The 17,449-nt window shown below is 37.2% G+C and overlaps 1 pseudogene; it reads right to left on the reverse strand.

Moving 5' to 3' along the window:
* Window positions 1–3,810: 3,810 nt before the first annotated feature.
* On the reverse strand, window positions 3,811–3,928 carry LOC120608672 (uncharacterized; annotated as a pseudogene).
* Window positions 3,929–17,449: the final 13,521 nt, after the last annotated feature.

Below are 17,449 nucleotides of genomic sequence, written 5' to 3' on the forward strand. Positions count from 1 at the left end.
AGGTGTAGCCCTTCTCACCTGGTCTTGGACATTAGTGTGTGACCCTGTTATATTCACCACTGATGTCCTTAGGTGATAGAAAGAAACACTGAGTATATTTAAGAGGATCTCAGAACAGAAAGAATCATGGTCTGACTTTCTAGGCTGTATTTCCTCTAAAAGACAGCAAACTAAGCCCCATTTCCACATGACTCCAGAAGCTAGGGGAGAGGGACACAATTTAATCCATCACATTTGATTACTCTGGATTTTGGTTACTCTTTGGTTACTCTGCTTACCTACTTGGGCACTACAACACCATCTGAAGGTGCCCCCAGAGGTACACAGGATTTGTGAGTCTTCATTAAAGCACCTTTCCTATCTATGCCTTCCCTGGCTATTGCTGTGCTGTTACTCAGGAATGATGGTGAACTAGGGCTTCCTAAGAAGGTTTGCAGTCTCTTGAAGGAGAGACAATCTGGAAGTCAGACCATGGTTTGGTCCTGTTTGCTCTGGAGCTTTCCCAAATGTCCCCAGGTTTCTAGTGGTGTTTTTGTTATCATACCAACTCCCCTGGGTTAGAACAAGTGGAGTTCTGTACCCTTTTCAGGGACCCACAGTCATCTCTACACCAGTTATATACCTCTAATTCTCTCTTTCTTTTCTGCTGGCCAAACATGTATCCCTATTTGAGCTGAAAAATGACGATTTCATTGTGTCTTTTCTACAGTATAGTTTAAGCAGAGCTACTCAAACTTTATTATGAATAAGGAAAACTATGCTGTTTGTTAAAATTCATATTCCTGTGCTTGTCCATGTAGATACGGGGTAAGGCTCCACAACTTGCAATTTTATGATACGTTCTAGATGCTTCTGGTATACGTGGTCTGCAAACCATGCTTTGAGGAACATTGGTGTTAGTTGTAAACTCATGGTTTGAATTTTCAGTTGTTTCTTAATATATAAAACTGAGTGTTTGAAATAAGAAAATAAAAACAGTAACATTTTTTTTTTCCTTAAGAGTTTGGCTTTTAAAAATAAAAACCATGACTTTCAAGATCATGACCTCTGCTAGAGATTTCCAAAATTTACCTACAATTTTCAAATCTAATAAATTAACTCTTTTGTTCTTTTGTATTATCTCTTCTCTCAGTCATTGTATATGATAAACTTATCCATCTGCTTGAATAGTGAGAGAATGGTAGGGGGAAATAATTTTTAAAAACACATAGGTTATTATTATGTGTTATTATGCCACATTTGTACCCATGTATGCATGTTGTGTGTGTATGTATGTGTGTGTGTGTGAGAGAGAGAGAGAGAGAGGGAGAGAGAGAGAGAGAGAGAGAGAGAGAGAGAGAGCGAGAGGGAGAGAGCGAGCACGCGCAAAGTAGAATTTAAGAATGAATGTAAGGTGCTGAGTGGAAAGTGAATAGTATGTGGAACCACTCACAACTTATTTGGAATCCTGGCTGTGCAATTTCTCATTTGGATCAAGTGAGAAAATCATTTGGTTTATCTCAGTTTCAGTTTCCTTCCACTTACCTGCAAGATTCTTTCAGAATACAATTATGTTTTAATTAATATTCCTTTAATTTGGCACTCTGTAGAGAAATTGTCATTACTTGTTGAATGAATAAATGAGTGATGGCATTTCTTTTAATGAAAGGCAATAGAAGGGTTCATTTGACTCACAATTAAATTCTGTTCAGTCCAAAGGTATGAGCCTAAGTTTCACCTTGTCTTCTTTTCAAAAGCCTTATGTGCCGGTCTTCAGGAAATCTGACTCCCTGGCTACTCTAGTAAACAGATTTTTCCACCTCTGAATTTCAGTAGAACTTACTTTTTCCACTCATGATTCAATATGTGGCATATGTTATCTTATTGATTCAAGTCACATTTTGTGGATATGTGTTTTTCTCTAAGTGCTCAGCTCCTTGACAGAGACCACACTGTATGCCTATTTTTCACATTATCTAGCAAAGACCCTTTATTTAGTAGGTGCTAAGTGTGTTGTACTTGATGACGATAGTGATGAAAGTAAATGTAAACTATTATACACAATTCTTTAACAAATTATGCTGATATAATTCTCTCAGATGAAGAAATCCAGACTCACACAAGTTCAATGGCTTGAAATAGGCCCACAACTAGGAAGAAGCAATGACTCAGATCTTCAGATTCTGATTCCAGGGCTGTTTTTACTACATAAGGTCTCTGCTTTGTGTTAAATAATTAAGATGTTTTATCTCAAGTTGTTAGGTCTGATAAAATTTTTTCTGATAGGATTGAGATATCTTTGAACAAGTCACCAAGATATATTGTATAATTTTCCTTCTCTTTTATGGTTTTTAAAAGGAAGATTAATATCTGCCTTTCAGGCATCGTCTAGGTGTTGCTCTGCCAGAAGGAGAGGGATTAACTAAATGTTTCCAAATATCCCTTTTGGTTCTGTACTCTTCTAACTTAAAGCTATATTTTAGTTAAAAAAACAAAAATCCAAAACTCTGAATTCTGTTTTTCCCTGTGTATTTTATAAATGATATGTACATATTAGCATCAATGAGTCAAAGTTGGAAGGTCAGGGAAGGCAGAAATCAAGTTGTTAGCCAGAAAAGTTTAGTCTATATGTGCCACTATTAATGGAATGAGAAAGAATAAAAATATACAATATTCATCTTCATGTTCGAGGCACAGGATTTTGAAACCACCCTGGCATATTCCAGATGTTAAACCCCAGTAAGTGGGAGTTTGTGGAGATCTCTGAGAACTTGAAAAAGTCTTGGTTGTTCACCTTTATCGATCTCCAGTCCAAGTTGTGCTTTTCCCACCTTGAACTTTACTTCATTTTAAATTCTCAGCCCTCTTTCTATTTTTACTTATTTATTGTTATGCAGATTACGATGTCCAGTGTTCAGAAAGGATGAGATCAGCTAAACATTTCTTATTCTAGGCAGCAATCGAGGACTTTTGAAAAGCATGTGGAACCCCATTAACAGATAAAGAACACAGGACTGAAAGAACCGAAGGACAAATTATTTATTTCAGTACATCTCGTATAAGCAACACATTACCAAAGGCAATAGGTATGAAAGATCAGATCAGCATCAGAAGTGCTAAATGATATTCATTTGCAATCTTCACCAAAATAATAAGATTTCATGGGAATATTTTTTTATTTTGAATGTCAGAGACAATTTGAATAATGTGATTTTTTTTTGACCCACAATCTAAGTCAAAGCCTTATCCTACAGATAATAGAGATGAGATGAATTAGAGGACTATAGCCAGATACAGAGAAAAAAAAAGCAGAACCATTTAAATACTAATAGTTGAAACAGGCAGTTCAATGGAGATAAATGCAGAATAATGATGCTTTTGATGGGTCTTTATCACAGAAGGCCATGTTCTTCATAAATTATGAACCGTAAAAAAGGGAATTTTAGTGAAAGGACAAGTCTGTTTGTATCATCAATGAACGATGATAAATAGAAAGACAAAAACCAAATAGAAATGTATAGAATGATAACTGCTTGATATCTCTGTTAGCCAAGTCTCTACACTTTAAATACTAAAAAGCAAAAGATTATTCGGAATAGAAATCCTAAGGCTGCTCAAATGCTACAAGTACTTGCACTTTGAAAAATTGAGAGTGGTTTTTGTGGAAAATAAAATAATAGTCAGTCTAGCATGTACTGAAGTCAATTTTATTCTTTAAAATTTTTATTTATTTTTATTTTTTATTTATTTTAGGCGTGGCAACTCTTGATTGACCTCACAAATTGCAAGGACCTTATCAACTTACAATCCCTTATTTTTAAACTTTTTTTGCACCTATAGCACCTGGTCTTCCTAGGTGGTCTCCCATCCAAGTACTAACCAGGCCCGATCCTGCTTAGCTTCGAGATCAGATGGGATCGGGCTTATTTAGGGTATCATGGCCATAGACCTGAAGTCAATTTCAAATGCAGATGTTTGGGGTATTTGCTTATGTCAAAGGGCATCTGAAATATATTTGAAGTGATATTCTTTAATGTAGATTGGCGTTCATTCTTTATATTAAAGATGTACCTCAATTTACATATAGACATGTTCTTGAATTTTTTATCAGTAATTACCACATTAAGAAATTAGCTAGTTAGGGTGGTTCCATAGAGTAGTGTCTAACACGTCTCCTTTACACGCAGAAGGTCCTGGGTTCCAGCCCCAGTGGAGCCACTGTCCATACCTCGGGTGTGCCAGGCCCCGGGTGTACATCCCTAGCGCTTGGGAGGAGACGCCCGGCCTTCAGAGATCCACTTCTTAAGGGGAGACGGCAACTGGAGGTGGAAGGGGGTGGGGGAGAGTTAAAAAAAAAAGTTAGCTGGTGTTTTTTTTTTTATATAAAAAAATGTAAGATGAATTTGAGGCTCTGATAAGTATATTTCCTAAAATTTAATATTTAGTTTCATTTTCTATTGATTTTGTTTTGCAAAAAGCAGCCATAAAATGAATTTGAAATTTTCCTGTATATTTTTACTAATATACTTTAACAGATCGAAGTAACAACTCCCATATATTAACATTAAGAACAATATTATTTGGAGAAATATTTAAAAAATAGGAATGTAAGGTGTCTTAGTAGAGTGGGCCATGATTTGAGAACCAAGAGCCCTAAGTCCTGCCTTAACAGGGCAACTCGGAAAGTTCTAGCTCTCCGTACCTCAGTGTCTTCAAACTTAAAATAAGGAGGCTGGAAAAATTTAACGCTAAATTGTTTTTGAAATGTATTACTCTACGTTTTATTGCTGGCGTACTTTTTGTAGCTTCTTTTCTTTATCAATACTTAATCTTACTTTTCAGATTGATTCCTACTTGTCTGCTAACATCAAAAGCAGTTGTCTTTTAAACCTGACAGGTGTGACAGATCTGAGAGAAGTATTCAGATCACCCAAAGGGCTTGTCCAACCCCCTCACCCTTTCTCATCTGCCTGTAGAACACAACTGCCAGGGGGACATTAGTGTTAATGAGCCTCTTTATCTTCCCTCCGGTGTGCTGGGGTGGAAAAAGATTGAGGACCATTGGTTTAAGGCCTTCACAGACAATGTTCTCTGAGGACGGAAGTGCTTGTCAGACAAATGTGTGAAGGAAAGCGTCCCTTTAGGGAGATATTGTCTTCTGTGCGTCACTTTTACCTCCCACGTGGACTCCCACAGCGAGTCTGTGGACCAACTACCAACAGCCTATTTTTTTTTTTAATGGTCTGATTTAAAATTCTGTGTTATTGACATTGATCCTTTCTTTTTCACTCCACATTTTATGTCCTTTCGGTTTCTAAGCTGCCTTGAGGATTGCATATGTCATAATTCTTTTGTTGAAAGCAACAGAAATGGGCTCTGGCTAACTAACTTTAACAAAAGGAGATTTATTGGATAGATATAGTGAGCTCAGAGAATATATAGGAGCCTGAAGACCTTGGCTTGGGAATGGATGGGAACCAAGGTAGTGTAGAAACAGTGGAACAGGAACCACAATAATAGACTCGAGCAAGGAGACTGATCTGGAGGCTGGCTCAGATAAAAGAGAACTCCAAACGTTTTTGTCTCTTTATCATTAGATTCCAGAGAGTGAACATCCTTTTGGCCTAGATTGGCTCATATAACTACCTTTTGAGGAGGGGAGAGAAGTTCTCCCAATACTCATTGGGAACAAGATAATTCCAATGAAGGATCCTGGGATTCTGTCAGAAAAGGCATTGGGGTCCTGGGCAGATATTAAAAGGACAAATATTCATATATATTCATATGAGCATCTTTCTCCCAGTTATGGCAGAGCTGTTTCTAAAAATAGGCACCTATTTCTTACCTTCTGTTGACAGATTGAAATGATTTCTCTACTTGCCACTTCTTTCTTAAAGCATAAATCATCTTCATTTATGATCCTAACTTCATCCTGATAGCTGTTTTTCTTACAAAAGTACAGGTGTACCCCTATGAGAAAACCATTATGTAACTGTTTAAAATCTATTGTCTATTTGTAGTTAAAAGAGGTTTAAAATTTTCAAAAGTTAAACAGGGCAAACTTCCTTTCAAAATAGGAATTATTTGATAAAATAGCACTTCTTATCACCCCTACGGATATTGTCACATAAACTAATATATAAGATAGTGTTGTAAGTATCATAAAGGAACATGGCATGTCAGTAACATTGAGTGGGATTGCTGTGATATTTACAGATGGGCTCATACATTACCCCATGTGTAATACTTTCACAAAGTGATGGTGTTTTTCTCCTGTTTTCTGATCTCCCTTTGGAAGAAATAGTCTGGCGTCTTTTTCCTACATCGCCTTTGTTAATCTATTGAACTTTCATGTTATTTTTTCTCCTACTACTGCAAACAACCTCCACTGGATTTAGCTATTTTTAAAGGGCTTCTGTGTTTCTTCTGGCACTCTATTACTTTCTTTGGTCGTCTAGTCCTTTTTCTCACCTTACAGACACCTTCTTTTGTAAAGACCCATCCAGATTGTACTCAGCACAAATCCAGTCACATAGAAAACCCTGTACAAGTGAAATCTGACCACCAATTTCTTTCAGGGTTCTGGATTAGCCTTAAGATTGGAATTTGCTAACCATTGACATGAGTCTGATGAAAATGGGAAGTGACATGAGTTGCATCCAGTACTGGGTTCTTCAGGAATTGATTATACAGCTCATGGGGTTTCTGGGCCTTTTGTTTCCATTCATCAGACTCTTCTTTAGAGATGGAAAGTGAAGGTGAGATGAAATTCAGCCTGGTCCATTTTGTTCTTCAGCTGCAGCTCTGGTTAGAGAGAAAAAAGAGGGTTTGTTGAAGAGAGAAGATGATAAATAAAAATTATTGGCTAAATTTAAAGTGGAGGATCAGCTTTGGAAGTTGCTGATTTATGCAATCCATGCTCCCATTTGCATAGATAATTGAGTTAGTTTTATATGAGTTTAGAGTTCCCTCACTCATAGATAGATATTTTATTCATGGGTTATTGCCTTTAAAAATACTTAACCATAAAGGAAGTCCTCTAAAAGGAATTCAACCTCTGAAATGAGGTTTACAATGATTGCACTGAAAATCTGAGAGGCACAACTTGCCTTCTTCAGTTTAATGATGATGTCGTTGCCTTGGTCACAATCTCTCTTTTGTTCATTTAAATGACATAGGAACGTAAACACTATTTGCCATAGTGGTTTGTGCATTAATAAGCAAACATAAAACCAAATTACAAGGCTGTACTCTTCTTCAAGCTGTTAGCAGTTAGCTCACTCTAATGTTTTTCCATGGCAGTGACAGATGCTCTGATACCTATATAACCTCTAGAATAGGAGTTTAATGAATGTAGTATTTATATAACTTTGGAAGCTTTGAAATCAGTGAAATTCATTTCTATGATTCCTTAGAGTGAGAAATTAGCATTTCTGCAAAGACAATAATTTCCTAACATTTTACCTCATATCTTATGTAAAATCTCAGGAAAGCCTAAAACTGTCATGGTAGGGGGTGGGGGAGACAGGGAGGGAGTGGAGGTAGAGGGAGAGGGAGGGAGGGAAAGGAGGAAGGGAGGGAGAAAAGGAGGGAGAAAGAGAGAGGGAGAGAGAGAGGTAAAGAGGTAAAAGAACAAAATAAAACACTTGATGAACCACAACACTGCACCATCTGATGACGGGGAAACAGTTCAGCCTCTGGGTGCTTTCGGTCTCCCACTCTATCACTGCTTTGTTTATCAAACAAACAAACAAAAAACACCTGTTAAGGCGGAAGCCCTGCTGAGAGTTTTCACAAAGTTCTGGGATTCAAATAATGTAACACTGAGCAGCAACTGTCCGGGCACAATATTATCATAACAGCCAGACCTCCTGAGCTTTTCCCAATCACCTGGATTTTACTTCCCAAAGGGAAAATGACTTTAAAGACTAAACCTTTTGCCTGAGTTTTTCGAAGATTTTGCAACTCGAAGCTACAGATTCTCCCAGCTTGTTTTCAACGTGCACAATATCACCAGAAAATGAGCTGAGTCCCCTTAGGAACCCAGGAGGACTTGGGAGCAGCAACCTCAAGCCTGCAGTGGTCTTTTCACACAGAGCTGCACACTGGTCTCTGTCATTTTAGACACCCAGAAGAGGAAGGCTAGGGTTCCATTTTTTTTTTCTAGTTTTTACTTTGACATTTTAAAAACGGGGTCTTATCTTCCAAAGTCCATTTTGAAAGTCGAACAGATTAAAAAGAGTTTAAAAACAGTGCTAGCCCAAATCCGATTGAAACTTTTAATTAGTCTGATGTTATTTTTAGACTCTCTCAAAGCTCCATAATTGAGCTCTTTGCAGTTATACAAACAAATAGAAACCTTGTAAGATCTTGAAATTCATGATAGTTTACTAATGAAGTCAGCTTGGAAAACTCTTCATTGAATATTGTAATTTGATTGCCATCTTATTCTGATTGGACCCTGGTTTTGCATTTAAATGAGTATATATTATTTGAAATGCAAAACAGCATGTTATCTGGGGTATTTTGCAAGAACAGACAAGATTAAAAAACATCTAATGTTCCATTTTATAAAAACATTACAAAATGGAAGTGCAGAGCTGACTTTTAAAATTTATTAGTAACAGCTTACAATAATTGGACATTAATTAATCCTAAATTACAAGACATTTCTATGGAAATGCATATTACATCCTTCCCATCATACTCAGCAGATTCATTTGTATTATCATTTCTGTTTGGGATACCGAAGACACTAAAAACAACTTCTTACTAAAGCAGTCATTGCTACAGAATTGACTGTTACTCATGTGAGTTTAACACAATACATCACCAATTACTGATTCTGCAACAACTGACCTTGAGTATCCAATTAAAAAACAAAAAAGCTGCAGTAGTACTAAGGCGAAGCTGAATTCGTGAATTAGAGTCTGTGTCGGCTTGTTCCAAGCTTTGATTTTTGTCAGCCTTTGTGTTTTTAGATGGCTTGGAAGGATTTTTCTGATTCTATAACCCTTATTATTATTTCTCAACTGTGGTTTTTGTGCCTTACATAGAAAATTGTTTTCAATCACATCACCCAAAAAAGAAGATTTCTGTTTGAAAGGAGTGTGGAGGTCTCTGGCAGCCATCTCTGTATTTGATTGTTTGGCTGTCTGAAGTTTCCATTACATCTATTCTCAGACACATATAGTTACTCATAATCTTCTATGCTGGATTTTTTTTCTCCCTTCAGGAATTTTCTGACAAAAGATTGTCAAAACAGGGCCTTAGATTTATAAATATATTATCCAGGTCTTTGGAATAATTTTTAATTATTTAGCTATCACATAAAGTGACTTGTAATCTGGGAATGATACTTCATGTGGGATTTAGACTATGACACAAAGAGGTTCTTCCATGTCTTTCACATTCCTGACCCAATATCCAGAACAAGTCTTATGTGTTGGAAAAACAGGGTTTCTTGTGGTCTCTAGGAGTAAGGATGATGGCAGAGGCTAGCAGTGTCAATGTCTACAGCAGTGGAAGAGACAGCAGAGGAATGGCGTGACTCTGCACCCTCACTTCTTTCCAGGCCTGTGTGATCACAATCACCAGCATTCATTCAGCTTTGGTCCAGCCCTGATGGTTGGTTCTAAGCGTTTCATAAAAGTGTCATATCATCTGTAAAGGGCACGCAAACACCATTGTCATATAATCCCTTTGGTGAATTCTGTCAAAGTAATTTTAATTTCTGAGATTCTAAGATTAGTGAAGGCCGCATTTAATCCTTTCTCCCAACCCAGTCCACAGATTCATGAAATACTAATTTTTTAAACTAAGAAAAGTCCATTTTTCTGAACTCAAATCAAGCTTAAACTCAAATCATGCTAGTTAAAAAAAAAAGATACTTAAAAATTGAGAGCAAATTTTTGTCTGAATGGACATTCTAAAATAAGGATCACATAATGGGTCTGGACTGATTTTGGCTTGAGGGAAGTGCTATATAGGACCATATGTTATGGATCTCGCTTTACATAAATGAGAGCTGCCAGCTTTCACGTGGCCCTATATTCCCAACCAACCGATTGATCTGAGGATTACTGTATTGCCCAAGTTTGTCCATCGAGGTCTTTCCTATTTTTTTTTTTTTTAATAGGAGCAGAGGGAAAGTCCTCTTCTCCCTTTGGATAAAACAAGAATGTGTAAACCCAGATTTCCAGTTGCTATGGTTCAATCATCATGGATAAAGCAAAGAGAATATGATTGAAGTGAAAGAGGAGTATGAGCCAAGGTTAAGGAGTGGCGGTATTTGAGTTGATCGTTTTGGTTGTCCCAGAGTCACTGTTTCTCTTCCCCAAGTTTAAATATTCTTGCCAATAAATCTCCCATTTCAGCCTAAGCTTGTTTGCATTGTATTTCTCTCACTTGCAACTAAGACTGATCCCCGCTATTACATAGAATTCATTCTCTTTTCTCTCCTCTCAGAAAGGGAGCGAATGGGAGGCTGGCCACAAGGAATGACTTTCCTCTGAACTAAAGTCCCATCCAGGGGCAGAGGCAGAAGATAAATGTGCTCAAGTATCATCTCACTTGTCATATGTCAAATACTGAACTACTTTTCTGATTTTCCAGCTTCGGCTTCGTTCCTGATTTCAATCTCTTACTGACTTGAGGTTTTCCAAAGAATACTCCTAGAACATCTTAGGCCCCTGAAGAGAGATTGAAATGTTTAAATTGAGTACTAGATGGCAACATGGCTAGTTAAATGTGTATCTTGTCCTCTGAAGAACACTTCAGGATTTGGGGGACTGATTGCACAAGGGGAGCAAAGGAAAGGGCAAAATCAAAATTGATTATGGGTCCATGTGATTGAGAGTGTGGGACAAGGAGAAGCCAAAAATGGGAGGTAGATAAGAGGTAATTGAAAAAGTGATAGAACCAAAATGTGATGGTATCATGAAAGTTATTGTTACAAATAATTTAAAAACAAAGTGACATATATAGTGCTGAAAATGCAAATGTTTAGGAGAGATAGAATTTAGAAAAAGTTTGGCTTTAGCAGTTGTGACATCATTGTTAACCTTCAAAAGAGCTGCTTTAGACATGAGAAGCAGATGAAAGCCAGACTAAAACAAACGACAAACAGAAGAGAAAAAAGAGAGACAGAGAGAAAGAAAAGGATCAAGAAAAAAGTCCTAGAGATTATGGGATAGGAAGGAACCAATAAAAAAATAGATCGATTAGATGACAAAGAAGGACAAAACAGAAAAATAAAGAGAAATAACAATGCAATTATATTTTGAAGAGGGAAATGGGAAATTGAGGGAGTTTGGATTGGGTTATATAAATTTCATAGGTGGATTAGATCATCTAATAAGACTGAGGAGGTTGAGTATGGAGTGTCGGGAAAACTAAAAATTCTAGGATACTTTGGTGACATATACTGTAATAAAGTCAACAAGAGCTGACTGAATGTAATCATTACTATTTATATGTCTGTCAATGATCAGTTACTATTTTATAATATTTATTTACTTTAGAACTAATAAATATGTCTTCAAAACTTTTTATAGTAACAATTGACAGTCTGGGAATCTGGCAAAGATAGATGAGAGATAGTAAAATGCAAGAATTCACTAAAATAGCTGACCATGGAGTTCGGGTATGGTAATGAAGTATAAATGAAACAAGAATGTTGTCGGCTTGGATTTGACAAAGAGCTTGAGGTGCTACTGGAGCTCATCAACTATTTATGTCACTACAAATAGGTTTTGAGCTTCTACAGTACCAAGTGGCATGCTTAGGAATTGGGGGAACAATGATGAATAAGATATGTTTTCACCATGGCAGTTCACAATTTAGTGAAAGAGACAGCTGTGTACAAAAGCAGAGAGATTTTGTAGACATGAGGAAATGAGAGAAAAAAAAGGAGAAAAAAGAGAAGAAGAAAGGAAACGGTGGTCGTAGGGAAGAACCCAGAGTCAGATGTCTTGGGAAAAATAGCAGAAATGGTGAGAAGATTTTAGGTCTACACTTTAACTGCATTCTCAGTAATGGTATATGTACCAAAAAAAGAGTTGGGGGCAGGGGTGGGAAGTGGAAGGGCTTGACTTAGAAACCAACATTCTCTTTTTATTAGTGGTGGTGTTTTGACCACAAAGGAATCGACTCCAAGTCATTTTTGGCATTCTCGTTTCTTCTACTCAAAACTCAATTCTGATCCAATGTCAATTCCTTAATCCATAAATCTGGCTTGACATTTCATGTGCTTCTAATAGATGGTGCTGGAAAAGCTGTTTCTGACTTAAGCTCCATAAAGGAAATGAGGAAAATGCAGAGAAAGCTTCAGGTTAATCTATAAAGCAATTTGAAGCCTATGCCAGAAAACTCTTTCTCACTTCATCTCAGTAGGTGATCAGAACTGTCACTTCTGTGTGACACATAGAAGTCTAAGTCCATTTTAGACGTTTATAACACAATCAACTACACTTCTGTGTCTATAGAACATTATCTGAAATTTTTGGAAAGTAAAACAGTTAAACAAGTTACATGGCATCATATAGCTCTACTTGCTGCATTGTTTGAAGCACTTTGTTCAGTTTTAAAAGTTAAATTCAAGATCATCAGTTTGGGTGTGGACAAAGTTTAAAGGTGAGCTAGGGTTGCAACCTTAAACATCCATGAGGGTCAAACAGTTGGTAGAAATGAATGAAGCAGGCCAAACATGAGAAGACAAGAGCAGAAGCTAGATGATGAACACTGCCAGTCTCCATGTCCAGGTGATGTTAGGGAGGGTGAAGAGCGCAGCAAACTGGATAAGTCTCCAGGCAGCTGCCATTCAGTATTAGCTTGTTGCTGCCAGGGGAAATGTCAGCCCAGTGTTGCCAGATCTTCCAGTTTTTTTTTTTCTAGAGATCCCAGAAAACTTGATTTCCATATGGAAACTACCGATTTTAAAAAATTGGTTCCTAATTTAAAAAAAGTAAACTACGGGCTGAAAAAAAAAAAAATCTATCAGCCACATTAAACCTTTAAGTGGTCAGTTTGTGTTCTCTGCTTTAGAATTTATGCCTCACGTGGATGTTTAGATATTGTGTGGTTATGGCCTAAAACATTTGTGTACACTCAGGTTAGTTGAGGTTGCCTCAGATCGGTCTTGGGCAAGCTACATGGAAGGTAACTGGATGCAAAGGACAGTTGCTTTTTTAAAAAATGTTGCTTTGCATCTTTTCTATTTAAGAAAATATCTCAGTAATGTATGCATAGGCTCTTGAGATATATAGATCAATTATAGAAATGGCTCTGCTCCAAACATGTAACAAAGACAGGTAATTTCTGTATTTATTAGTCATCTAGAATCAGTATCTCTCTGGTATTGTTGTCTTGGTTTCCATTCCAAAAATTAGTGGCATCCTCAGATGCGCTACAAAGTTCAGTCCACTAATTTTCTTATCCTAAGAGTTCACTTACCTCTTGGCCTCTGGGAAATGGAAAAAACATGAACTCCTGAAGCTTGATCATACTTCAGGTTCTTCTAGTTCAGTGTCTTCATTTATTAGATAAATAGAATTAATGGGTGAAGAGTCTTAGCCGGTGGATTATCAGATGTCATTTCCACAGATGTTCATATGTTATAAAATTAATGCTGCATGGCCTTCTAAAATCATATAATCCTTTGATACAGTAGCACTTGGACTAGAACTCAGTTCTGACTAAGTCATAGGCTTGTGGTCTCTCTATAGTACCCGTGGAACACCCACAGGCTGCTCAGCCTATTCTACCCATGGCTGCATATCAGTTGCAAATAACAGAAAAACGAAACTAAAAAGTATGTTAAAATTAAGAGGTGTTTGTTGGCTCTTTAATATGAAAATTGTAGAAGTATGTAGGCTTCAAGCATGATTTGATCAAGTCCTAGCTACATTTCCTCCATCATGATGCTAATCTTTATCACCATCATAACAAATACTTAAATTATGCTTATATATGCCAAGCACTGTTCTAAGTACTTCATAAATATTTACTCGTATAATTTTTACCACATTCCCATGAGATGAGTATTATTATTAACCCTATTTCTGTACATGAGAAAATCGAGGCACTGAGAATTTAAAGAACTGGCCCAAGTTTGCATTGCAGGACCAGGATATAAACTCAGGCTGCTGGCTCCAGAGCCCTTGCTCCTAACCTCTGTACAAATATTCAAATGGAACTGGTCTAGGACAGGGCCTAAGGATCAGTGATTTAAAAATTATTCCCCAGGTAGATTGTGACGTACACTCTAGGTTTGAAACCAATGCTGCTGCACCGTGGGTTAAGGGGTGGAATTGATGCAAAGAACACCATGTTGGAATTTCAACCTAAATTCTGCTCTGTGATGCTTACATCTCAATGGAAAAGAGAAGTAAACATCGTGATCCACTGATGGAAAAAACTTTGGACTGGAACTCCTGAGCATTACTGAACACGACAACTGGCCCTGCAGGGTCCTTTTGCCTGAAGAAGCCAAATATTACAGTCACAGTGTGTTTGAAGTGTGTCCATTACCTGGGTATTATAATCTTTGTATGATAGCAGTCAGAGACTGATTATAATTAGAACAGAGAGAAGAAATTCCCGGGGACATGGTGCTTCATTGCCGATCCCCTGCCTCTAACTCTCGATGCAGAAATCTTTGCAAGAGTACTTTTCATGGATCTCAATGACAACAATTAAAGTTGAAGAGCATGAGAAGACACTTTAATCAGAAGTTAATTAAGAACAATGGGGGCATATGTATCATTGATTGTGTCTCAAGTACTCTGACTGATCCAAAAGATTATTTCATTAATATATAGATGTAAACAGACACCAACATTTTCTCAGCATAAAGCAACTGCACTTTGAAAGTTCCACCTCCAAATCTGGCTTTTACTTATTAGATGACAAATTAAAACGAGCAACATTTACTTACCTAGAGCAGACATCAGGAGCCGATTCCATGTCTTTGGGTAGGACAACATCAGGTGTGAGAAATGAGGCAATGGGAGTCAAGAAACCAGGGTGTTATTCGTATTTAACTGTTAAGTGTTGCTCCATTATAAAATGAAACTAAAAATATACATGGCCCCAAACACAAAGGAATAAATGCTGTGAGGAATAGCAATAAAAAGAAACTAACAACCCCATTCCAAATCTCCCAAACCAAAGTAGCGATCATAGTATTACGTGTAGTTTTCACCTTTTGTTAGTTTTTGGCGCAGTACAAATACAACATGGTGCTTTTAGGGAGGCAGAAATTCTTCTCCTATGTTTGTCATATAATCACTACTTAAATCAAGCAATTAGTCCATTATATCTCCTACCAACACAGTTGGGTTCTGTTTTCCTCTAAATTAGCTTGAGATTTTTTAGTCCTCAGGAATCATGCTTGCTGATCAATGGTGCTTGCTTTGTGGCCTCACCCCAGGCCATGCACCCCGCCCCCAACGGGGCCCTACAGAGAATTTCATTCTGACCTTTAACTGCTGGTAACAGGTAAGAGAGATCCACATTACTTTAGGAGTGAATTTTGCATATGGAGAACTCCACCATATGACTTCCCAGAATTTGCTTCCAGTGTCTTCCCAACTGAGCACTGAAGTATATGTCAGGCAATCTGGGTTAAAATCTCAGCAATGCCAATATCTACCATTATAAGTTATTTAAAGTCCTCTGAGCTTCAGTTTTCTTGCTTCACAAAGTGAAATATAGATGAGATGATCTTAGCATCTTCCAAAATCAAAGTCGTTTGAATGCTATGGATTTTTCCTTCTGGATTGTCTGTCTTCTCTTTAGTCTGTGACTGTCACACTCATTTTGGTTTCCATGTTTTTCCAGGTTCTTTTTGCTCCAGTAGTAACTTTTCTTATGCTCCTTGACATATTAATATTCTACCCGTCCTTTAAAGTTCTTCTCAAATCCCAATTTCTTCAACAACCTTTTCCAATGCATGTGTGGACTGTCATGGCAGGTGGGGATGGGTATTTGTTGGGCCATATACCAGAGATGCAAAGATGAATCAGACTTGGTTCGGTCTTCTGTCCTTCATAGAATTTCAAAGCTACTTGAATGATAATAGCTAATATTTTTTTTGAGATGATAGTATCTTCACTTTTCAATTGAGAAAACAAACTCAGAAGTTAAATGAATTGCCCAAAGCCATATTACTAGCAAATAGCAGAATCCAGGACTATTAAAATACAAAAACTTTTCTTCACTGTCATGCTACACAGATTGTGGGCAAAGTGCCCACAATTCCCATTCCTGTGACATGACCAACATTAGTCCCCAAATTATTTCCTTCTGAGCCTGGCAAAGTCACATAATCACTGGCTACACAGTTTACCAGGCATCTGTTTCTAGACGATAGGCACTTAAGATGAAACTTTCAGTATTTGCTATCTTCGCTAATGTCTTTTCCAGAACATCAAGAATCATTGATTGAATAATTTATTGGGATTTACTCATATATTACATTTCATTGTTTTTCTATTACTTTAATAAAATACATCTTGTCTTTCAACTATCTTCAACTTCCACGTGGACAGGGACAAAATTTCTTTTATAAAGTCTATTTTATGTAACATTATTGACACAGTTGTGAGTATTCAGTAATCATTGTGCAGGAAGGCACAGTGAAGACAGTAACTGAATGAATGAATCAATCAATCAATTAATCAATCAATGACACGATTGTGAGTGTTCAGTAAGCATTGTGCAGGAAGGCACAGTGAAGAGGGTAACTGAATGAATGAATGAATGAATCAATCAATCAATGCACTCATGCTCTTTTCATAGTATCAGTAAGTAGCGCCTGAAAGTTTTCTGTATGTTGCCCAGGTCTCTAACTTCTGGGTTGGAGAATCATTATATTTTTTCAGTTCTCTGAGCATCGTAAAAGTGTGGAGGGATATGTTTTCAGGATTTATAGAGGGAAGAGAAAGAAGACTGACTTCTAATCAGTTAGATGTCAAAAATAAATGAAAACTGATGCTTGGCATTAAACAACACTAGAAAAGACTACAACGACATAAGAAGAGAAAGATTTTCCTGACACAACTTCTGCCCTACAGCAGCCTGGATTAAATTTCCCTTCCAGTTACTCCCATGCTCTCCAGTGAATACTGAGCATCTACATTGCCTTGTTTATCTTTGCATTCAGGAGTATCTGACACATAAAACTCTTCAATTAATAATTGTTGCACAAATGGTTATATATTGTTGTAACTTCAAGGGCTTTGGGTGTGGGCTGGGATAATAGGACTCCCACTAGATTATTAATGTTGTAAATCTCCTAATAATAAAAAAGCACTTTTTTTCTACAGCGAGAAATAAAAGGTAAAATAAAAGGGTTTCTGTCAGGGGCAATAGTTTGTGGGGACACAATTACACAAATGTATAAATGACTCAAACTCTCTCTAGAAATGAGTATGCCAAAAAAGACAAAAGAATATAGGGGGTACTTGAA

This window comes from Pteropus medius, unplaced genomic scaffold (genome assembly GCF_902729225.1).
Source record: "Pteropus medius unplaced genomic scaffold, Ma_sr-lr_union100, whole genome shotgun sequence".
In the NCBI taxonomy this organism is placed as follows: Eukaryota; Metazoa; Chordata; class Mammalia; order Chiroptera; family Pteropodidae; genus Pteropus; species Pteropus medius.